This window comes from Protomyctophum parallelum (genome assembly GCF_964188405.1).
Source record: "Protomyctophum parallelum genome assembly, chromosome: 7".
Classification (NCBI taxonomy): Eukaryota; Metazoa; Chordata; class Actinopteri; order Myctophiformes; family Myctophidae; genus Protomyctophum; species Protomyctophum parallelum.
The window spans coordinates 26629058-26649130 of NC_139705.1; positions in this window are offsets into that span (position 1 = coordinate 26629058).

Consider the following 20073-nt stretch of genomic DNA (forward strand, 5'->3'; position numbering starts at 1 on the left):
GGATTATCTATAATTCAAAAGACCTCCCTGTTGAGTTCCGCTTCTCCCTGACATTCTCTGACTTTGACATTCTCTGTTTCCCCTCAAGGCCAAAATGAAGCCTGGGTGTGGATTGTGAAGCCAAGCAGAATACACATCTTCCTGGACTGGTTGTCCCATAGGACCTGCAGATCCTGGACTGGTTGTCCCATAGGACCTGCAGATCCTGGACTGGTTGTCCCATAGGACCTGGAGATCCTGGACTGGTTGTCCCATAGGACCTGGAGATCCTGGAGACTGTCCAACAGACTGCAAGAGAGAGAGACGGAGCGAGAGAGATGGTGACTTGGTGAGCAGAAGCCATCAATGTGTAATGTTGAATTGAGAGAACAATAATTATGACAAAATAATGTTTAATGTTATGTTACTCAAAATGGACGAGGAGAGACAGGACAGACAGACAGACAGACAGACAGACAGACAGACAGACAGACAGACAGACAGACAGACAGACAGACAGACAGACAGACATGTCCTGTCCTGTCCTGTCCTGTCCTGTCCTCCTGGTCCATGGCTGTCCTGTCATATACCATTAGTAGGAGATGTATTTGACCAGGGAATCATTCTGTACAGTATTGTAGATGTATTTGACCTGGTTACAGGGAATCATTCTGTACAGTATTGTAGATGTATTTGACCTGGTTACAGGGAATCATTCTGTACAGTATTGTAGATGTTTGAGCATATCATTAGGGCTTCATACAACTATTATATCATAGACATACAAGTATGGTGCTATAGTAGATGATAATTCTGAATACGGTGCCACTTTAGACCACTGTTAAATCACATGATGAAGTGAATGGATTCCTGTTAGAGATGACAAGACATCTTTTTGATTATACCCAGCTAAAACAGTCGGAGCATGCAGTTCATGTTTGAACGTTTTGGTCTGGATACTGGAAGAAACATAGAAGAATGGTTGTTAATGTGGGGGAGAAAAAGATAATTGATCTCCAAATAAGTTATAAGAAATATTTTGTTCTTATTGTATTATCTTATTTGTATTATTTTCACAATTGTATGACTCAAATTAATGTTGACTGAGCAAATCCACCATTGTTCATTTCTGAACGTATACGTATGAATGTATATTAAATCTGATATGATAAACTCCTTAGTATGTCCACAACATGCAAGCTTTTTTTTTTTTTTTTTTTTTTTAAGATATTTTTTTGCGGCTTACGCCTTTTATTGATTTTTTAAGGGACAGATAGTAGGCTGACAGGAAACGGGAGAGAGATGGGGGGATGACATGCAGTAAAGGCCGTGTCGGGTCCGGGAGTCGAACCCGCGGCACACTGCGACTGGATTACCAGTCCGGTGCCCAGACCGTTACGCTACGGCCTGGGCCATGCAAGCTTGACCTCCAGTTTAAGACCTGGCCTGTGTGTGTGCAGTAGCTATACTAGCCATTAAATGCATGTTCCTCTGGGAGCATGGGAACAGTAATGCTGTTCCTCTGGGAGCATGGGAACAGTAATGCTGTTCCTCTGGGAGCATGGGAACAGTAATGCTGTTCCTCTGGGAGCATGGGAACAGTAATGCTGTTCCTCTGGGAGCATGGGAACAGTAATGCTGTTCCTCTGGGAGCATGGGAACAGTAATGCTGTTCCTCTGGGAGCATGGGAAAAGTAATGCTGTTCCTCTGGGAGCATGGGAACAGTAATGCTGTTCCTCTGGGAGCATGGGAACAGTAATGCTGTTCCTCTGGGAGCATGGGAACAGTAATGCTGTTCCTCTGGGAGCATGGGAACAGTAATGCTGTTCCTCTGGGAGCATGGGAACAGTAATGCTGCCGCTCTGAACATAAACTATACATACAATGAATTAATTTACGACACATTTTATATCACAGGAAAGCTGACAACTTTAATCAGTTTCTTTCTTTCTTTCTCTCTCTCTCTCTCTCTCTCTCTCTCTCTCTCTCTCTCTCTCTCTCCCCCCCTATGTCTCTCCCCCCCCATCCCGTGTGCTCCTCTTCTCCCTCTCTCTCTCTCTCTCTCCTGTTCAACGTCTCATAATGGCTGTTAACCCGCGGGCTGCTGGCCATCCATTGAGAGCAGTGATTTGTGATGTTTTGCGTCTCTTCTATCTTGTTTGGTCCCCCAACATAAACCCCTTTCAGCAGCGGGGTCAGCTATGTGAGGTGCACTTGATTTACACGGTCAGGTACGCCAGCACGTTGCAGCGGCTTAAAAGGGATTGCTATAATGGCCCAATGATTTAGTGTGCAGCAATAAGTCGAGTGCACCTCAGTTATTTCAAGTATTTCAACTTCTGACACGTGTGAATGTACGAAAATAAGGCCTCTCACCACCCTTCACTTTCACTCAGTCACAAGACACAGCCTGTGGCCCTCCAAGACTAATTTAATTACTGTAGAGTGTAGATTGTGTGGTGTGGCATTTTAGTGACTGTGTATGAAATGTTTGGGCATTCACGTGTGTGTGTGTGTGTGTGTGTGTGTGTGTGTGTGTGTGTGTGTGTGTGTGTGTGTGTGTGTGTGTGTGTGTGTGTGTGTGTGTGTGTGTGTGTGTGTGTGTGTGTGTGTGTGTGTGTGTGTGTGTGTGTGTGTGTGTGTGTGTGTGTGTGTGTGTGTGTGTGTGTGTGTGTGTGTGTGTGTGTGCATGTGTGCATGCACGCTATGGCGTGCCATGCACAGCCGTCATTCATTCAATCCATCCAGTTTGAACTTTGAGGTAGCATTGACCAATCACCTTCCACATTCCATCAACGTCCCATGGTCCCCTGCACCCAGGGGGTGTGGCCACAGGGCGTTACCATGGCGGCATTGAGGTGATGATGAGGTCACCCCCCTGGTTGGATCACAGCTGGAGGGCTTCAGGAAAACGAGAAGGAGAAAGGAAGAGAGTGAGGGGAGAACGCAATCAGGAAAAAGAATAATCCAGTACAGAGAAAAATACGTCTGTTTAGCTATAGGTCTGGTTAGTAATTTAACACATTTTATATTTCCTTGACTCTCTTATCTCTAGTCATCTTGTCTGTCTGTCTGTCTGTCTGTCTGTCTGTCTGTCTGTCTGTCTGTCTGTCTGTCTGTCTGTCTGTCTGTCTGTCTGTCTGTCTGTCTGGCTGTCTGTCTGTCTGTCTGGCTGTCTGTCTGTCTGTCTGTCTGGCTGTCCGTCCGTCCTTTCATAATGGTGTTTGTGTGCGAGTGTGTTCATTTATCCATGTGTATAATCTGTCTGTACAAATTGAACACTTCAATGGTCCATTTTTGGTACCATTTGTACACCCTCAAGGTTAAATTCACACTCAGTGTGTGAGATTTCAAAGAACATACAAGCACATGGCAGTGGTTATACTAATGATCTATTCACAACCAAGTAGGATGGAAATGTGAGCTAGAGATCGTTAAGATAGTCGTGTCCTATAGGTCAGCGGTTCCCAAACCTTTTTGGCCATGCACCCCATGTTACCTCCCAACCTAGCTGATGCACCCCCCACATGGAAATATAAATTGCATAAGCTATATAGAGACATATCTCTATATTTCCTTTTTAGCCACATATATGCACATATATAAACCTGAATATAGCATAATATATGCAGCATAGGCTATATTCTGCATTACTTGCCATATATTGTATGTTAATATTTAGCACCACCATTAGACTTTTCATGTCGCTCACCCCCTAGAAGGCGCTCGTGCACCACAAGGGGTGCATTCACCACAGTTTGGGAACCACTGATATAGGTCATCGTACCAGGTCATCATAGCAAAAGGCAATGTCAAAAACCGAGTCAAAGGAAGTCAAACTTGATTTTTTAGAAGCACACTTGTGTGTTACACTGAAAGTGTTTCACCGATGAAGTTAATGAGTTCCATAACATTTCCATAGTAAGTACAATAAGTACAATAATATTACACACACAATAAGCCTCACCATTTCTCATACCATTTTGTTTTACACTCACTATATAGAGAGGGTGAATGTCTCTGCGTTTGTAGATGACTACAAGCGATCACGTCTAACGCAGCACGTCTGTGTTGTTGTTTCTCTGTGAACATAAGGCAGACAGCGATGTGTCTTTTGGCCACTGGCCGTGTTGTTGTTTTTTTCTCTGTGAATGAGAGAGAGAGAGAGAGAGAGGTGAAGTAGAGCAAGGATAGAGAGAGGTAGGGAAAGTACAGGGAGAGGGAGCATTAGCCCAGTTGATTGACCAGTATAGTCCGTTGAAAACGCTGAGGCATAATCAGGGCCACACAGCACAGGTGTGAAATGTAATAATGGATATGGTGTCTGTCACCATGACAAGTATGCCTTAGGTGTCTCTCGCCTCTCTTTCTATCCCTGTCTCTCCCTCTGTCCCTCTCACTCTGTCCCTCTCACTCTGTCCCTCTCACCCTGTCCCTCTCACTCTGTCCCTCTCACCCTGTCCCTCTCACTCTGTCCCTCTCACCCTGTCCCTCTCACCCTGTCCCTCTCACTCTGTCCCTCTCACTCTGTCCCTCTCACCCTGTCCCTCTCACTCTGTCCCTCTCACCCTGTCCCTCTCACTCTGTCCCTCTCACTCTGTCCCTCTCACCCTGTCCCTCTCACTCTGTCCCTCTCACCCTGTCCCTCTCACTCTGTCCCTCTCACCCTGTCCCTCTCACTCTGTCCCTCTCACCCTGTCCCTCTCACTCTGTCCCTCTCCCTCTGTCCCTCTCACCCTGTCCCTCTCACTCTGTCCCTCTCACCCTGTCCCTCTCACTCTGTCCCTCTCACTCTGTCCCTCTCACCCTGTCCCTCTCACTCTGTCCCTCTCACTCTGTCCCTCTCACCCTGTCCCTCTCACCCTGTCCCTCTCACCCTGTCCCTCTCACTCTGTCCCTCTCACTCTGTCCCTCTCACCCTGTCCCTCTCACCCTGTCCCTCTCACTCTGTCCCTCTCACTCTGTCCCTCTCACCCTGTCCCTCTCACTCTGTCCCTCTCACTCTGTCCCTCTCACCCTGTCCCTCTCACTCTGTCCCTCTCACCCTGTCCCTCTCACCCTGTCCCTCTCACTCTGTCCCTCTCACTCTGTCCCTCTCACCCTGTCCCTCTCACCCTGTCCCTCTCACCCTGTCCCTCTCACTCTGTCCCTCTCACCCTGTCCCTCTCACCCTGTCCCTCTCACTCTGTCCCTCTCACCCTGTCCCTCTCACTCTGTCCCTCTCACTCTGTCCCTCTCACTCTGTCCCTCTCACCCTGTCCCTCTCCCTCTGTCCCTCTCACTCTGTCCCTCTCACCCTGTCCCTCTCACCCTGTCCCTCTCACTCTGTCCCTCTCACTCTGTCCCTCTCACCCTGTCCCTCTCACCCTGTCCCTCTCACCCTGTCCCTCTCACTCCTCTGTGTATTTACACATGTGATTATCTCATGGAGAAACATGTGTTTCCACGTATCGACTTTCATTCCTGCTTTCATGTGAAGCACACGCTAAGAACGCAGTAATGACCTTTTATTTATGATCCATGATGGCTCTGTGTTCTCTCTTTCTCTCTCTCCACACACACACACACACACACACACACACACACACACACACACACACATACACACACACACACACACACACACACACACACACACACACACACACACACACACACACACACACACGTGCGCGCGCACATGCACACTTGCAGACAGACAGAGTGCAGACAGACACAGTGGAGAGAAGAGAGGAGGATGGTGTTGAAGGATATACGACTGACCTTGTCAGAGGCTATAAACACACGCACACACGCACGTGTGTGCATATACAAACACACACACACACACACACACACACATACACACACACACACACACACACACACACACACACACACACACACACACACACACACACACACACACACACACACAGCTGAGAAAGACATTCCGTTAATTGTCAAGTAGTCTGCACTGGCATTGAACTTCCTATACGTTATCCTGTGCATCCTGCACAAAGTCTTCATCTCCTATACTTAGCTTTTAGAAGTGCTTTTAGATGTGCGTGCGTGGCGTGCGCATGCGTGCGTGCGCAGTTGTGTTTTCCTCTCAAAGCAAGTCATGGAAACCAACCGTGCAATCAATTGCAATTAAGCACAGGTGGACATCCCTGCATATGTGGGGGAGTTTGATACGTCTATGAGCTCATTAATTCAGGATGTGCGCTGAGATAAGAATATAAGTAATGCTGAGACTTTGGGGAATTTGTATCGTGAGGAGGTATGAGGAATGCTATAACAAACAGCGTGGTTATTATACCAAACATAATGATACATCTTGTTAGTTGTCTAACTCGATGTAAACAACGAGTGTTTGTCTTCCACTTAGTGCGTATATACTGCCAAGTCGAAATGTCCTGACGAGTCTTACAGTTTATGTGTGTGTATATTCTGAGTGTTTTTTTAATAGTCTTGAGGTGGGGTTGTCGGAGGCACCCCGTATCGAAGTAGATTGCATGTACCTCATACTTGGCAATATATGTGGTGCTGTGTTGGAGGTTATAGTCGGTCTGTCCATGGTTACCTGAGCCAGACGAGGCTCTCTGTCTCCATGGGGAGAAGGTTCAACCTGTAGCCAAGGACAGAGATCTGGAGCGAGAGAGACACAGAGAGTTTAATTCATTCAGGGCGGGAACCCCTTTTGGTATTTTAAGCATTATGTTATACTTTAGCTATTGAAAAATAGCAGATCTACAAGCTCATAGCGAGTGCCGTGCTACGAGCTTTAGATCTGCTATTGTTTTTTTAAATCGCGAAAATGTGTCGCAAAGTGAATGCTTTTAACTAAAATCTTTGCTTCTAGGGAGGGGTCTCTGGAACTACATATTTTCAGATGGGGTCGGCGGCCAATTACATATAATTTTTGGAAGTCCTTGACATGAAATAGTTTGAGAACCACTGACATAGAAACATGAGGTTTTAACCCTGTGAGAACCACTGACAGAAACATGAGGTTTTAACCCTGAGAGAACCACTGACAGAAACATGAGGTTTTAACCCTGTGAGAACCACTGACAGAAACATGAGGTTTTAACCCTGAGAGAACCACTGACAGAAACATGAGGTTTTAACCCTGTGAGAACCACTGACAGAAACATGAGTTTTTTTCAGAAGACTTTGGAATAATTTGTAGAATCGTACTCTGGTCTAAATGGTCTAAATGTATGTAGCGTGCATGCGCCCATCGGCCCGAGCCACTACCTCACCTCCCCTGAGCTTAGACATGATATCAACTCATTTAGATAAGACTCCCATATAGCTAGAAGTGCAGGGTCACGTTCCTCATGAGGGGTGTGTGTGTGTGTGTGTGTGTGTGTGTGTGTGTGTGTGCGTGTGTGCGTGTGTGTGTGTACTAGGAATGTGCATGTATTAATTTCTGCGTGTGTGTGTGTGTGTGTGTACAGTATGTAGGTAATATGCATGTGGTATGGATAAAAACGCTGGTTTATTTTATACCTGTCTAATGTGTAATGCATGCATGTGACACTTGTTTCAACACTATTTCACATTCGACTATTTTTCACATTCTTTACGCGAGTGTGTGCATAATGTGTGTCGTGCGTGAGTGCCTGCATGATTGTCTGATTAGTACTGAAATGCTAATTAGTTACGGGTGTGTGTGTGTGTGTGTGTGTGTGCTCCTACAAACATAATTACATCGATGTGGTCACTCTCGTGCCTTCAAACTCTCTCTCCCTTTATTTCTTCATCTTTATACTTGCTAATTATTCTTTCCTTCCTTTTCTTCCTCTGTCGCACGCACGCACGAACACACACACACACACGCGCGCGCACGCGCACGCACGCACACACAGGCAGAGTGATCCTTGATTACCCATACCCAAACAGAATGTGCTGAATGAGGGTCACCCTGCAGGTAAAACACAGTAATTGATTCCAGACTGATGACTGTGTGTGCGTGTGCGTATGCGTGCGTGTGTGTGCGTGCGTGTGTGAGTGTGCGCTCGCGCGCTAGCCTGGCTTATTAGCCAGGCTACTTGCGCGCACCCGCACAACGCATGGTTCCGTGCTGCCCTGTCGACCTGACTATAGCGTTCTGTTTCTCTCTCTAACACACTTTCTCCTGATATGAAGTACTTTGTCAATCCAACTCTGCCCCATTGGTTTACATAAACATATACATGCCTGTCATTTAACCATAAGAGCCTGGGATCCAAAAAGTCATGGTTTTCTCAGGGTTCTCCCAATTCAGTCATTATGCCAATGAATCCTCTCCACATAATGTGTGGGTTTTCCCACTGCTATTGTATCCTAATGGCTCACGTGCCAGTGAGAAGCCCTCCCTGGGAGTATACTATAGCTCCCGTTCAACACCCCCTGCAGCCACAAATAAAGATAATCCACCCTGTCAGGCTTCCCTGTCCGGAACAATCCAAATTGATTGTTGAGTCTCAGCAAGCCGGAATGCACGGCGATGAATTTTAACCTATAGACTCTCCGTGGTGGTTCGTACTGTAGGTATACAGTCAGGGACGTGCAGAGAGTGTTAGAGAGGCAGGTGCTGAAATCCCGCAAGAGGGCACTTGTGGACAAAAAATGTGAAAATAGCAGATCTACAAGCTCACAACGCGTTGTGAGCTTGTAGATCTGCTATTTTCGGGGCGCAACCCAGCACTCTTTAGCTATAGTGGAGATGCGGTGCAACGACATGGATTTCTAAACTAATTTGTTCAACGCAAAATGCTGTGTTCAAGTTCAGGAGACTTCGAAAAGAAAGCTATTCTCCTGAATGCTGCCTTCCGGCATGGCATGGAAAGATGTGGCATTTGCATTGGAAAGGGCAGTTGTTTTACAGACGGGTAAAGGGCAGGGGCTGAAGCCCCCTTTGATGTCTGTGTCCCTGGGTACAGTATACTTACTTCCCCCTGCATCACCGGAGTGCCCCAAAACACAATTATATTAGAAGACAATGTTGAGATCTTATCTTGACTCAAACACAATGAAAAGGTACAGTATAGGTCCCGGTGCGACTCCAGTGTGAACCAGTTAAATCCCTAAATGTTTGATTTAGGGATTTGACTTTCAGCTGACCTGGGATCTGTTCTGTTCACAGGGTGAACCAGGACAGCGCGTGGTGTGGACACGCTCGTGTCAAAACAACATTGATCACAGAGCCTCCCAGCGCGTTGGTATTCCCCCCCCCCAGTCTCTCCCTCCCACTTCGCCTCCTCCTTCCGTCTTTGTCCTCCCCCAACTTCTCCGTGCCTTAAGTTCTCCCCTCTTTAACCCACATTCTCCGGAGTGTAATTTAGCTACAGTATGATGACAGTGTTCCATTCTGCTCATCCCATCATCTCCTCCTCCTATATCCCCCCCCCCCCCCCCTTCCTATTCCACTTTTCCCCCACCATATCTCATCATCACCTCTCCTGCTTTTCCAGCTTACTTTCTGTTCATCTTTACTCTTCTACCTTTTCTCACTTTGCCTTCTTCCCCCTCTCCCCAAGGCCCAAATAGGCATTGGGCCAGTAGGGCCGTGGGCCAGGGGCCCTTGGGCTCTCAAGGGCCCTTGGGGACAAATTGGACCGCACAGTACTGGGTTTGAGGCCCTTCATTGGGTGTTGATTTTGTTAAATGTAGGTCAAAAAGATGATTAAAAATACGAAAATGTTGAGTGCACGCGCGCTAAGGGGGGCCCAAAAAAAATGACCGGCCCAGGGGCCCTCGTGTGGGTTAATCCGTCCCTGACTCTCTCCCCCCCCCCCCACCTACTAATTCTGCCCTCCTCCCATCATTTCTTCCTCGTCTGCCGTGGGAAGATGGGTGGAGGAGTGATAAATCAAGGAGTGCATTGGGTCAGGACCCGGGAGGGGGGGGGGATGACCCGCTCTATCACTCCCTCAGGGATCTTCGGATTCAATAAAGCACCTACAGTATATATAGTCTCCCTCTCTCTATTTTCATTTCATCTGTCTATCTCCCCATTTCTCTGTACGTCCAATGAAAGGTCTATGACTGAATTATTGCAGAACTACACTTTGGAAGTTTGCAATCTATACAGCAGTGGGCAGGACTCCATTACTCTTACTATACTGTTTTTCTCATGCCTTTCTGTGTATGCGAAAGTTTCTTATTCATTCTTTATCCGATACTTACCATCTGTAGTTTATTTATTTATTTATTTTTATTTATTTATTTATTTTATCCCACGATTTTGCAACCCAACCAGTGTCAATTATCTAATGTAATCCTGGTCGCTACACTTCCTCTGCCTACCTGGAGGGGGCAGCGGACTGACCTCATGCTTTAGGGGTGCAATGATAGTAACTTCATCGAAAAATCCATTTTAATTTCATGAATCGAAGTATATCGAAATGAAAACTGCAACATTGACTATGTATTGCATCGTATCGTTTTGCAATGCAAACAATCGGTATCGAATCGTTTTGCTATGAAAATAATCGATTGTATCAGCACTTTCATGGAGGTGGACGGACGTTCATGACGTCACGTGCGTAAGCCCGGACCTGAAAATTGAGGTCCGGGGCTAGGCTAGGCTAAACTTCCGCTCGCTCGAGCCATTGAGTTATACTTCCTGCAGTCTTCCGGGTGCTTCAAAACACCACTGAGCAACTTCCACTGAAATTAATAGCGGGGGGCGGGGCTAACGCTCCAGTTCGGTCTCTATCCTTCTTTATACTCTGCCCCATGCACTGTTTTGCCAAGGTATTGTTCCAAGCGTCTGTAGTAGTGATGCCTCTCATGCGATCGCACCCTCCCTTAAACACTCAAGTTCCATGGTTTTTACTTGGCTTGCACCATATTTTCCTTGGTTAGGATAATGGATAATGGATACTGATAAACATTCAGCATATACTAGCCCACTTAAATGCTGAAGGGTGTGTTGTTGTTGCATGTCACAATACTTGGAAGGTAACAAATCCTAAGTGCTGCCGTGACACGATCACAGTACACGAGACTCTTGTTTCACTTGCCAGGCCGCGTCTGTCGTGAAGTGCTTGCCACTTCCAGATGTCAAACGGGGGGAACATCTCTTCTGGACGAGAAAGAAACGGCTCGCCATTAAAATTAATGTGTCAAAAACACGAGTTCCATGCCTTACAGGCATGTAAATCTGCCAAGCTAAATGCTCTGATTTGGTATGTGAGATCACACAGTCCCACAGACGGACGTACACGGGGTCTTTCCAAAACAGCCCCAGGACAGAGGGATGTGCCTTGGGAGGGATTAGTGTGTTGTTCCAAGTGTGATTAATGTCCAGCATTAGAGTGGAAATTACTCCCAGTCATGGCTTCGCCTGGCTTCTACATACCTGCAGGGATGGGTTTTGTTGTGGTGTGCTCATGGTGTGTTGTGGTTGTGGTGTGTTCATGGTTTGCTGTGTGCGTGTGTGTCTGTAGGGGGGGGGGGTGTATAAAGATGATCACATGCACGCTGATTTCTCTTTACCTTGTGTATAAACTTTAAAGATGATCACATGGACGCTGATTTCTCTTTACCTTGTGTATAAAGATGATCACATGGACGCTGATTTCATTTTCTTTACCTTGTGTATAAAGATGATCACATGCACGCTGATTTATCTTCGCCCCATACATACATACAGTACAAATATGGACTTCTACGGATCAATGGTTCTAAACTTCACTCCATTAAACCAGTGTTTCCCAAAGTGGGGTCTGGGTACCCCTAGGGGTCCTTGGGGGAGTTCCAGGGGGTCCCCAGCTAAATGATAGTTAGTAACCATATGGACCCTTATGGGTCTGTAACTCTGAGAGTGGACAAATGTTTGTACACTCTCAGAGTTAAATTAACTGATTTTACAATATACATTGGGGGTTCCAGAGATAGAAATACCATTAAATGGGGGTCCGTAGACTAATGCATGTCAAACTGAGGGCCGTTGAAATTAAAATGGTTTAGAATCACTGCTAGAGCCGTGAAAATCTTCTCTTATGGGGGTCCCTGGCATATCTTATCAAATGGGGGGGTCTGCAGGTTCATTCCTGTCAATTTGGGGGTCCTTGACCTGAAGACCACTGCATTTAAGTTGTCCTATATGTCCGTGTGCATGTCTGTGTCTGTCCGACCATCTCACGCCCCACCTTGGGGTCCCTATACTCAATGACTGAGAAACGCTGCTGTAGTGTAGTGTACACACAGGGCGTCGTACAGTCTGTGTCCTGAGTCAATCCTGCTCCTCTCGTACACAAATATACACAGAAGAAAGGATCTCGGCCCTCCTGTGGTGCCGTATACACAACGTGTTCTAAGAAGCTCAAACGCGAGTACCAGCTGAACAACAACATCTTTGAAATGTGTTTTTCCTGCATTGACGGGGAATGGCCCATCAGTATTTGTCAGCTCTGTCCAAAAGCCACACAGGCCAGAGAGAGGGAATGGGACAATTTGTTATAATTTCATCATAATGCCTGGGGCTCATGCTGGGTCAACAGTGAATTAGAGACTGACTTTGTGGACTTAAAACGCTGTTTGTCTGAATTATACCTTCTAATAAGTTTCATGTTATGGTTGAGTTGTCATTCAGAAAACACAGACGGGTTGCTTCAGAATCAATGTAATCTGTTCAATCACTGTATATTTATTTGGAGGTTTGAATTGAATAAATATATAGGTTGTTTTGCCTTTGTATTACAACTTTGTAATTGTCCACGTTGTTTGTATTATGTGGAGATTTTTCCCCCCTAACATTGTGAATTTGAGACTAGCCGATTTTGGAGTGGCTAGCCCGTGGCTTTGTGTGTGCGCCTTCATGACGTCATGTGGCTGCCAGGTCTATGGACGTTTTACGGAAATATTTCCTCCGTACAAACTTTGAGGCCAAGTCAATGGCAAAATACTCCGGCAGCTGCAGGAGTATAGATGGATGGATTATGACAGCTCCGTTCCGCTGCTCTGTCGGTCCGTTCGGCAGACGCGCTCCAGACACCACAACTGCCGGTAAACCTCTGGTTAACAGCCACGGCGACTGCCGGGAGAAAGGGTGTCATCTGCTGGGGGCAACTGGGGGGTTTTTGACACTCGACTGCCATTCGCTTCCGCGGCAGTGCGTTTTGGTCCGACATGCGTTACGTCGTGCTTGCGGTTAGGGTTCGGGTTAAGGGTGTTGGACTGATGCCGCCGAGAAACACTACCTACCGCCTGCCGTGGGTGTTCCATGGCTGGAAAACGCACTAACTCGCTCTCTCTCATTATATAAGCTTAGCTAACTTGTCTCTTTCTAAATTAAGTAGTTGAATAATGTAATGCTTATACCCAGCTAGCAAGTCATGGCGTGAGGCTGGCGTGAGGCGGTCCCTGCGCTGTTCTGCAGGGCAGGGGAAGCCAAGACACAATCAGTTCTCACGACACATATTATTGCCAAGTATGAGGTTCATACAGTGCATGCAGTGATGCAGCGAGCCAACATAAATCGATGAATGCTCACCCTACGGAGACTTGAATTTATGGAGATTAACTTTTGTCGCATTCCTAAGCCAATAATTGGATGAGCAGTTGTGGGTTCCCTATGGAGACACAAAGGAGACTCTTTGTGTCTCCACTGCTGCTCATGAAATGATTGTCTTAGGAATGCAACAAAAGAAAGTCTCCATGGGGTGAGTAATCGATAGAAAGAAAGTCATTTAGGGTGTTAACTATCCCTTTAAGTTTTTATTATTGTATATTTGTAAGTGTGGGTCCTGGGAAGTCAAAGCAATATTTGGGGTCTTGAGCTGATATTGGCAGTTGTAGTATTACAATGATGTCAGGTAGGACACGTACTCGACAATATCGATGAAGTTATTTGAAGCGGAGAGCTCACTGGATTGGACTATATGCGCACTGCCATCTTTATTGTAGTTTGGGACATTGTGGCACTTACCTCACCCTGTCAGAAGAGGGAGATAATGGACATACATTTTGCGGATTGTAGCTTTAAAGGTTGATGACATGACATTAATTTTCATTTTTTTAAATTTTTGTCTCCACCAGGCCGAAGGCATGGGGAGAGAGTATGTTTTGCACTCCGTCCGTCCGTTACCAGCTAATCTCCGGCACCGGCGTTAACCATGTCTATGCTCGTACGTAGAAAGAAATCACACGGCCTGGTGGAGACCTGTTTTTCTGTTTTATGACCTCAATTACACCCAGTCCCATACAACCTGACCTTTGAACATTCAGTGGATTTTCTCTGTGTCTGTGAAGCTTTTTGAGCTGCAATGAAAACAGGCAAAACGGTGAAAACAGTGACATCTGCTGGCTCTTACATCACACTCCACAGGAATATCAGAGCACTTGTTGAGCCAGAAAACCCCACACCACAGAAAATCTACTCTGAATGTTAATAGTTTTTTTGGGTGCAATTGAGCTCAGAAAACCTAAAAAGAATTAAGAGAAATTACAAAAACTTGTTTTAATGTCACAATCCCTTTAAATAAAATGCACACATATGGCTATACGTTCACGCTTGAGGCCCCAGCGTGTCAGGTTCAGGCCAAGTCCTTGTCTGTGTGTCACACCAGTTCTCAGCCCTGTCTGACAGCAGATAGCAATGTACATTTTTAAGGTGGATTTTCCTTTAAAATACTATCCATGGGAAACCACACTGTGAGAACAGGCACCCTGCTGAGCGCACCAAATCGCAGCGCTGTGGTCCAATTGATGCTTCCTCGTGTGTGTGTGTGTGTGTGTGTGTGTGTGCACACAGAGATGAGTCTTTATATATGTTAGCGTGTGATTCCTGTCCGCCTCATTTTTAATACGCATTCCTGCTGTGATCTGTATATGTTACTGTTTTACTAGCTCTGAGAGAGAGAGAGAGGGGGGCACTCTGTCTTTGAGTGTGGAAAGTGTGGAAGTGGAATTGCACACTTGTGGACATGACTTATCGTGCGTGTGCGTGCGTGCGTGTCTAATTGTAATGATGGGCCTGAGTATCCTCAGCCGAAAGGTGCGGATTAGCCCCACTGACCCTTAAGTGAAGACACATTCATTTTGGACACACACACAAACACACACACACACACACGTACGAATGGCCATGAAAGTCTCCTGAAGGTTTACTTTGACATTACTGGTGATGTCAGTCCAGTGATATAAACACCCTTAAATCATCACATGATGTCATCAAAGCGGGTGCACATGTACACACAAGTACACACGTGTGCATGCACACCGTAAATTCTTCATTCAGGTGTTTAGATGGAAGGACCAGACTGTGGAAGATAAACGGAAAGAGGAAAAACAACAATAGAGAGAATCTGAGGAGAGGAAAAACAACACAGGGGGAAATGACCACAGGGGATCCATGCGAGGTAGAGAGGGAGAGGGAGAGAGAGAAATAGAGGGGATATAAACTAAAGGGTGCGTTCGGAAATTCACACTGAGCGCACTGGTGTGCCCTCTTGTCGTTTGTTTATTCAGTGCACTTGGTGCCTTGTCATTCGAAAATATAGTTTGCTGACCGACCCTATTCAGAAGTTGAGGTTGTCCAGTGCAGAGCCTTAGATATAGACATAGAGTTAAAGCCCAGCTTTAATGATCCTAAATCTCTTTATTTTTCCTCTATTAGTAATAGTACAACATAAACATTAAAGAGACTTTAGTTGTTATTGTATAATACTTTAAAAAAGTCGTCATGTTGCACACATGCTTAAAATAGCTCTTATTTGCGCCGCCCTCGTTGAAAACAATGTATTTCCAACTGCAGCTTGTCTCAGTTCAGGCTGCGTGCTCTCGGTTTCTGCCCCCTCTATATCGGATTCGTAACTCTTCTATTTGATGGCGCTGCGCTGTCTCGAGCGCTCGCCGGTGGCGAAAGCTAAGCTAGCTAAGGCAAGCATTTAGTACATCACCGCATAGAGGTTCCCCAAATTGACACGTATTAGCTCTGCGGACCACCATTTGAAAACATTATGCCAGGGATAGAGAGAAAGAGAAGATTTTTATGGCTCTATAACAGTGATTCTAAACCCGTTTAATTTCAAGGACCCCCCAGTTTGACATGCATATTAGTCTACAGACCCCCATTTCTATATATTGGACCCCCAATTTATATTGTAAAATCAATGTTAATTTAACTCTGAGAGTGTACAAATGGAACCAAATTGACTTGGTTCCATTTGTACACTCTCAGAGTTAGACCCATGAGGGCCCATTTTATTCCAAACTATCATTTTGCTGTGGAACTCCCTCAAGGACCCCTGGGGGTCCCCAGACCCCACTTTGGGAACCACTACATCACCATACAAGTGTTCATAGTTTACCTTGGCTCACGTTTTAGCTGGTTAAAACGACCAGTTTTAACTGTTGTAAATAATCCACACTCCGTGTGCTCTATGACGTCAACGCCCAGCGCACTAAAGAACCTGAGCACATTCCCGGTGCGTATATGTATCCGAACGCACCAAAAGAGTAAAATAAAGCAACAAAGAGATAAACAATGTTAGAGAATAGCGCAAAGGGCTCCAGTGAAGAAGAGAGAGGGAGAGAATGACAGAAGGGGCCAGTGAGAGAGAGAGAGAGAGAGAGAGAGAGAGAGAGGCCCTCCTCCAAGGTCTTATCATCACCCTAAGCAGCCTGAAGGAATTTGAGAGGGGATGAGGAGGAGGAGGGTTTAGAGAGGAGGAGTGTGAGGGTGGACGAGGAGAGAGGTGGGCATGTGGAGTAGATGGATAAAGGATGGTGTAGGAGAGGGAGAGGGGTGTATGGGGTGTGGTTGTTACGACAACTCTGTTCACTTCATGGGGCCAGGCTCTTCTACATAGACTTCTATTGGTTTCGATGGGCTCGCGCGAGTACATGAACCACATGACCAGGCTGTTTTCTGCCCCCTCAATGTCATAACTCTGTCTTACTCTATGGCTCTGGAGATCAGGGACCAGCAGAGAGTTACTCTTCGTCTTATAAACTTGTTTAAAGTCCATTATATGAAGAACGGATGATGAGAGAAGAAAGGCCAAAGGAGGTGAAGCAAAATGGTGAAGAGCCTGGTTTTACAAACTTAACCCTGTTGCTGGCGTGCGTCATGTCATGCACCAAAAATAGCAGATCTACAAGAGACAGAGAAAGAAAGAACAATATGTTTGATATTTTTGGTGTGCCACAAACGGCGCACAACTAAGTATAAATCAGGGATTATTTAGGAGTTTGTTTGGGAAGATGGTAGAAGGTTGAGGTTGTTTGTCAGCAATTCATGCAATAATGGCAACAGTGAGGGTGATGGAAATCGTGGTCATTGGAGCAATTAGAGTCAAACAAAGGCTAAATAAAGGTTTCGAAAAGGTTGGGATAGTGTTTTGTTGTTATTAAGCTGCATTTGTTTTCAGTATAAGGCTTGTGTTCGGTCCCTTCAACAGATGAGTGTCTGTCTGCCTCAGTTGCCGGGGGACGCAAGCTGTTGCTTCAAAGTCACGTCTGTTGCAGCATTTGCACAGAAGAGACAATGGTCTTTGCGGCGCGGATCAGATCCCTTCACAGCTGTCTGAGCGGGGATTTGCACAATCCAGTTCCATGTGGTTTATCCCTCCTCAAACACATCTGAACCACACAGGGTTAAGAAATCAGGCCTTTGTTTTGTTGCTGTAGTATAGAGAGAAATGCAAATGATGAGAGTGAGAGAAGAAAAAGAGGGAAAGAATGAAGAAAAGGACACATGACAATTAGGAAGGACAAAAGTGGGTGAGAGCGACGGAGAAAGGGAGGAGAGGCTATATGAAAACAAGGGGTAGAAGTTGGGGTTGAATGAAAACTGGAGGCACACTGTCGCCTCGCGATTTACCTCCATGGGTACAGACAGAGACATATCTCTCCATCTCTCTGTCCTCCTGTTCTGTCCCCCATCCCTCTCTCCGTCTCCTGTTCTCTGTATTCTGTCCCCCATCCCTCTCTCCATCTCTCTGTCCTCCTGTTCTGTCCCCCATCCCTCTCTCCGTCTCCTGTCCCTCTGTATTCTGTCCCCCATCCCTCTCTCCGTCTCCTGTTCTCTGTATTCTGTCCCCCATCCCTCTCTCCATCTCTCTGTCCTCCTGTTATGTCCCCCATCCCTCTCTCAGTCTCCTGTTCTCTGTGTTCTGTCCCCCATCCCTCTCTCCGTCTCCTGTTCTCTGTATTCTGTCCCCCATCCCTCTCTCCATCTCTCTGTCCTCCTGTTCTGTCCCCCATCCCTCTCTCCGTCTCCTGTTCTCTGTATTCTGTCCCCCATCCCTCTCTCCGTCTCCTGTCCCTCTGTATTCTGTCCCCCATCCCTCTCTCCGTCTCCTGTTCTCTGTATTCTGTCCCCCATCCCTCTCTCCGTCTCCTGTTCTCTGTATTCTGTCCCCCATCCCTCTCTCAGTCTCCCGTTCTCTGTATTCTGTCCCCCATCCCTCTCTCCATCTCTCTGTCCCTCTGTATTATGTCCCCCATCCCTCTCTCAGTCTCCCGTTCTCTGTATTCTGTCCCCCATCCCTCTCTCAGTCTCCCGTTCTCTGTATTATGTCCCCCATCCCTCTCTCCATCTCTCTGTCCTCCTGTTCTGTCCCCCATCCCTCTCTCCGTCTCCTGTTCTCTGTATTCTGTCCCCCATCCCTCTCTCCGTCTCCCGTTCTCTGTATTCTGTCCCCCATCCCTCTCTCCATCTCTCTGTCCTCCTGTTCTGTCCCCCATCCCTCTCTCAGTCTCCCGTTCTCTGTATTCTGTCCCCCATCCCTCTCTCAGTCTCCCGTTCTCTGTATTATGTCCCCCATCCCTCTCTCCATCTCTCTGTCCTCCTGTTCTGTCCCCCATCCCTCTCTCCGTCTCCTGTTCTCTGTATTCTGTCCCCCATCCCTCTCTCCGTCTCCTGTTCTCTGTATTCTGTCCCCCATCCCTCTCTCCGTCTCCTGTTCTCTGTATTCTGTCCCCCATCCCTCTCTCCATCTCTCTGTCCCTCTGTATTCTGTCCCCCATCCCTCTCTCAGTCTCCTGTTCTCTGTATTCTGTCCCCCATCCCTCTCTCCGTCTCCTGTTCTCTGTATTCTGTCCCCCATCCCTCTCTCAGTCTCCCGTTCTCTGTATTCTGTCCCCCATCCCTCTCTCCATCTCTCTGTCCTCCTGTTCTGTCCCCCATCCCTCTCTCCGTCTCCTGTTCTCTGTATTCTGTCCCCCATCCCTCTCTCCGTCTCCTGTTCTCTGTATTCTGTCCCCCATCCCTCTCTCCATCTCTCTGTCCTCCTGTTCTGTCCCCCATCCCTCTCTCCGTCTCCTGTTCTCTGTATTCTGTCCCCCATCCCTCTCTCCATCTCTCTGTCCTCCTGTTCTGTCCCCCATCCCTCTCTCCGTCTCCTGTTCTCTGTATTCTGTCCCCCATCCCTCTCTCCGTCTCCTGTTCTCTGTATTCTGTCCCCCATCCCTCTCTCCGTCTCCTGTTCTCTGTATTCTGTCCCCCATCCCTCTCTCAGTCTCCCGTTCTCTGTATTCTGTCCCCCATCCCTCTCTCCATCTCTCTGTCCCTCTGTATTATGTCCCCCATCCCTCTCTCAGTCTCCCGTTCTCTGTATTCTGTCCCCCATCCCTCTCTCAGTCTCCCGTTCTCTGTATTATGTCCCCCATCCCTCTCTCCGTCTCCTGTTCTCTGTATTCTGTCCCCCATCCCTCTCTCCATCTCTCTGTCCTCCTGTTCTGTCCCCCATCCCTCTCTCCATCTCCTGTTCTCTGTATTCTGTCCCCCATCCCTCTCTCCGTCTCCTGTTCTCTGTATTCTGTCCCCCATCCCTCTCTCCGTCTCCTGTTCTCTGTATTCTGTCCCCCATCCCTCTCTCCATCTCCTGTTCTCTGTATTCTGTCCCCCATCCCTCTCTCCGTCTCCTGTTCTCTGTATTCTGTCCCCCATCCCTCTCTCCATCTCTCTGTCCTCCTGTTATGTCCCCCATCCCTCTCTCAGTCTCCCGTTCTCTGTATTCTGTCCCCCATCCCTCTCTCCATCTCTCTGTCCCTCTGTATTCTGTCCCCCATCCCTCTCTCCGTCTCCTGTTCTCTGTATTCTGTCCCCCATCCCTCTCTCCGTCTCCTGTTCTCTGTATTCTGTCCCCCATCCCTCTCTCCGTCTCCTG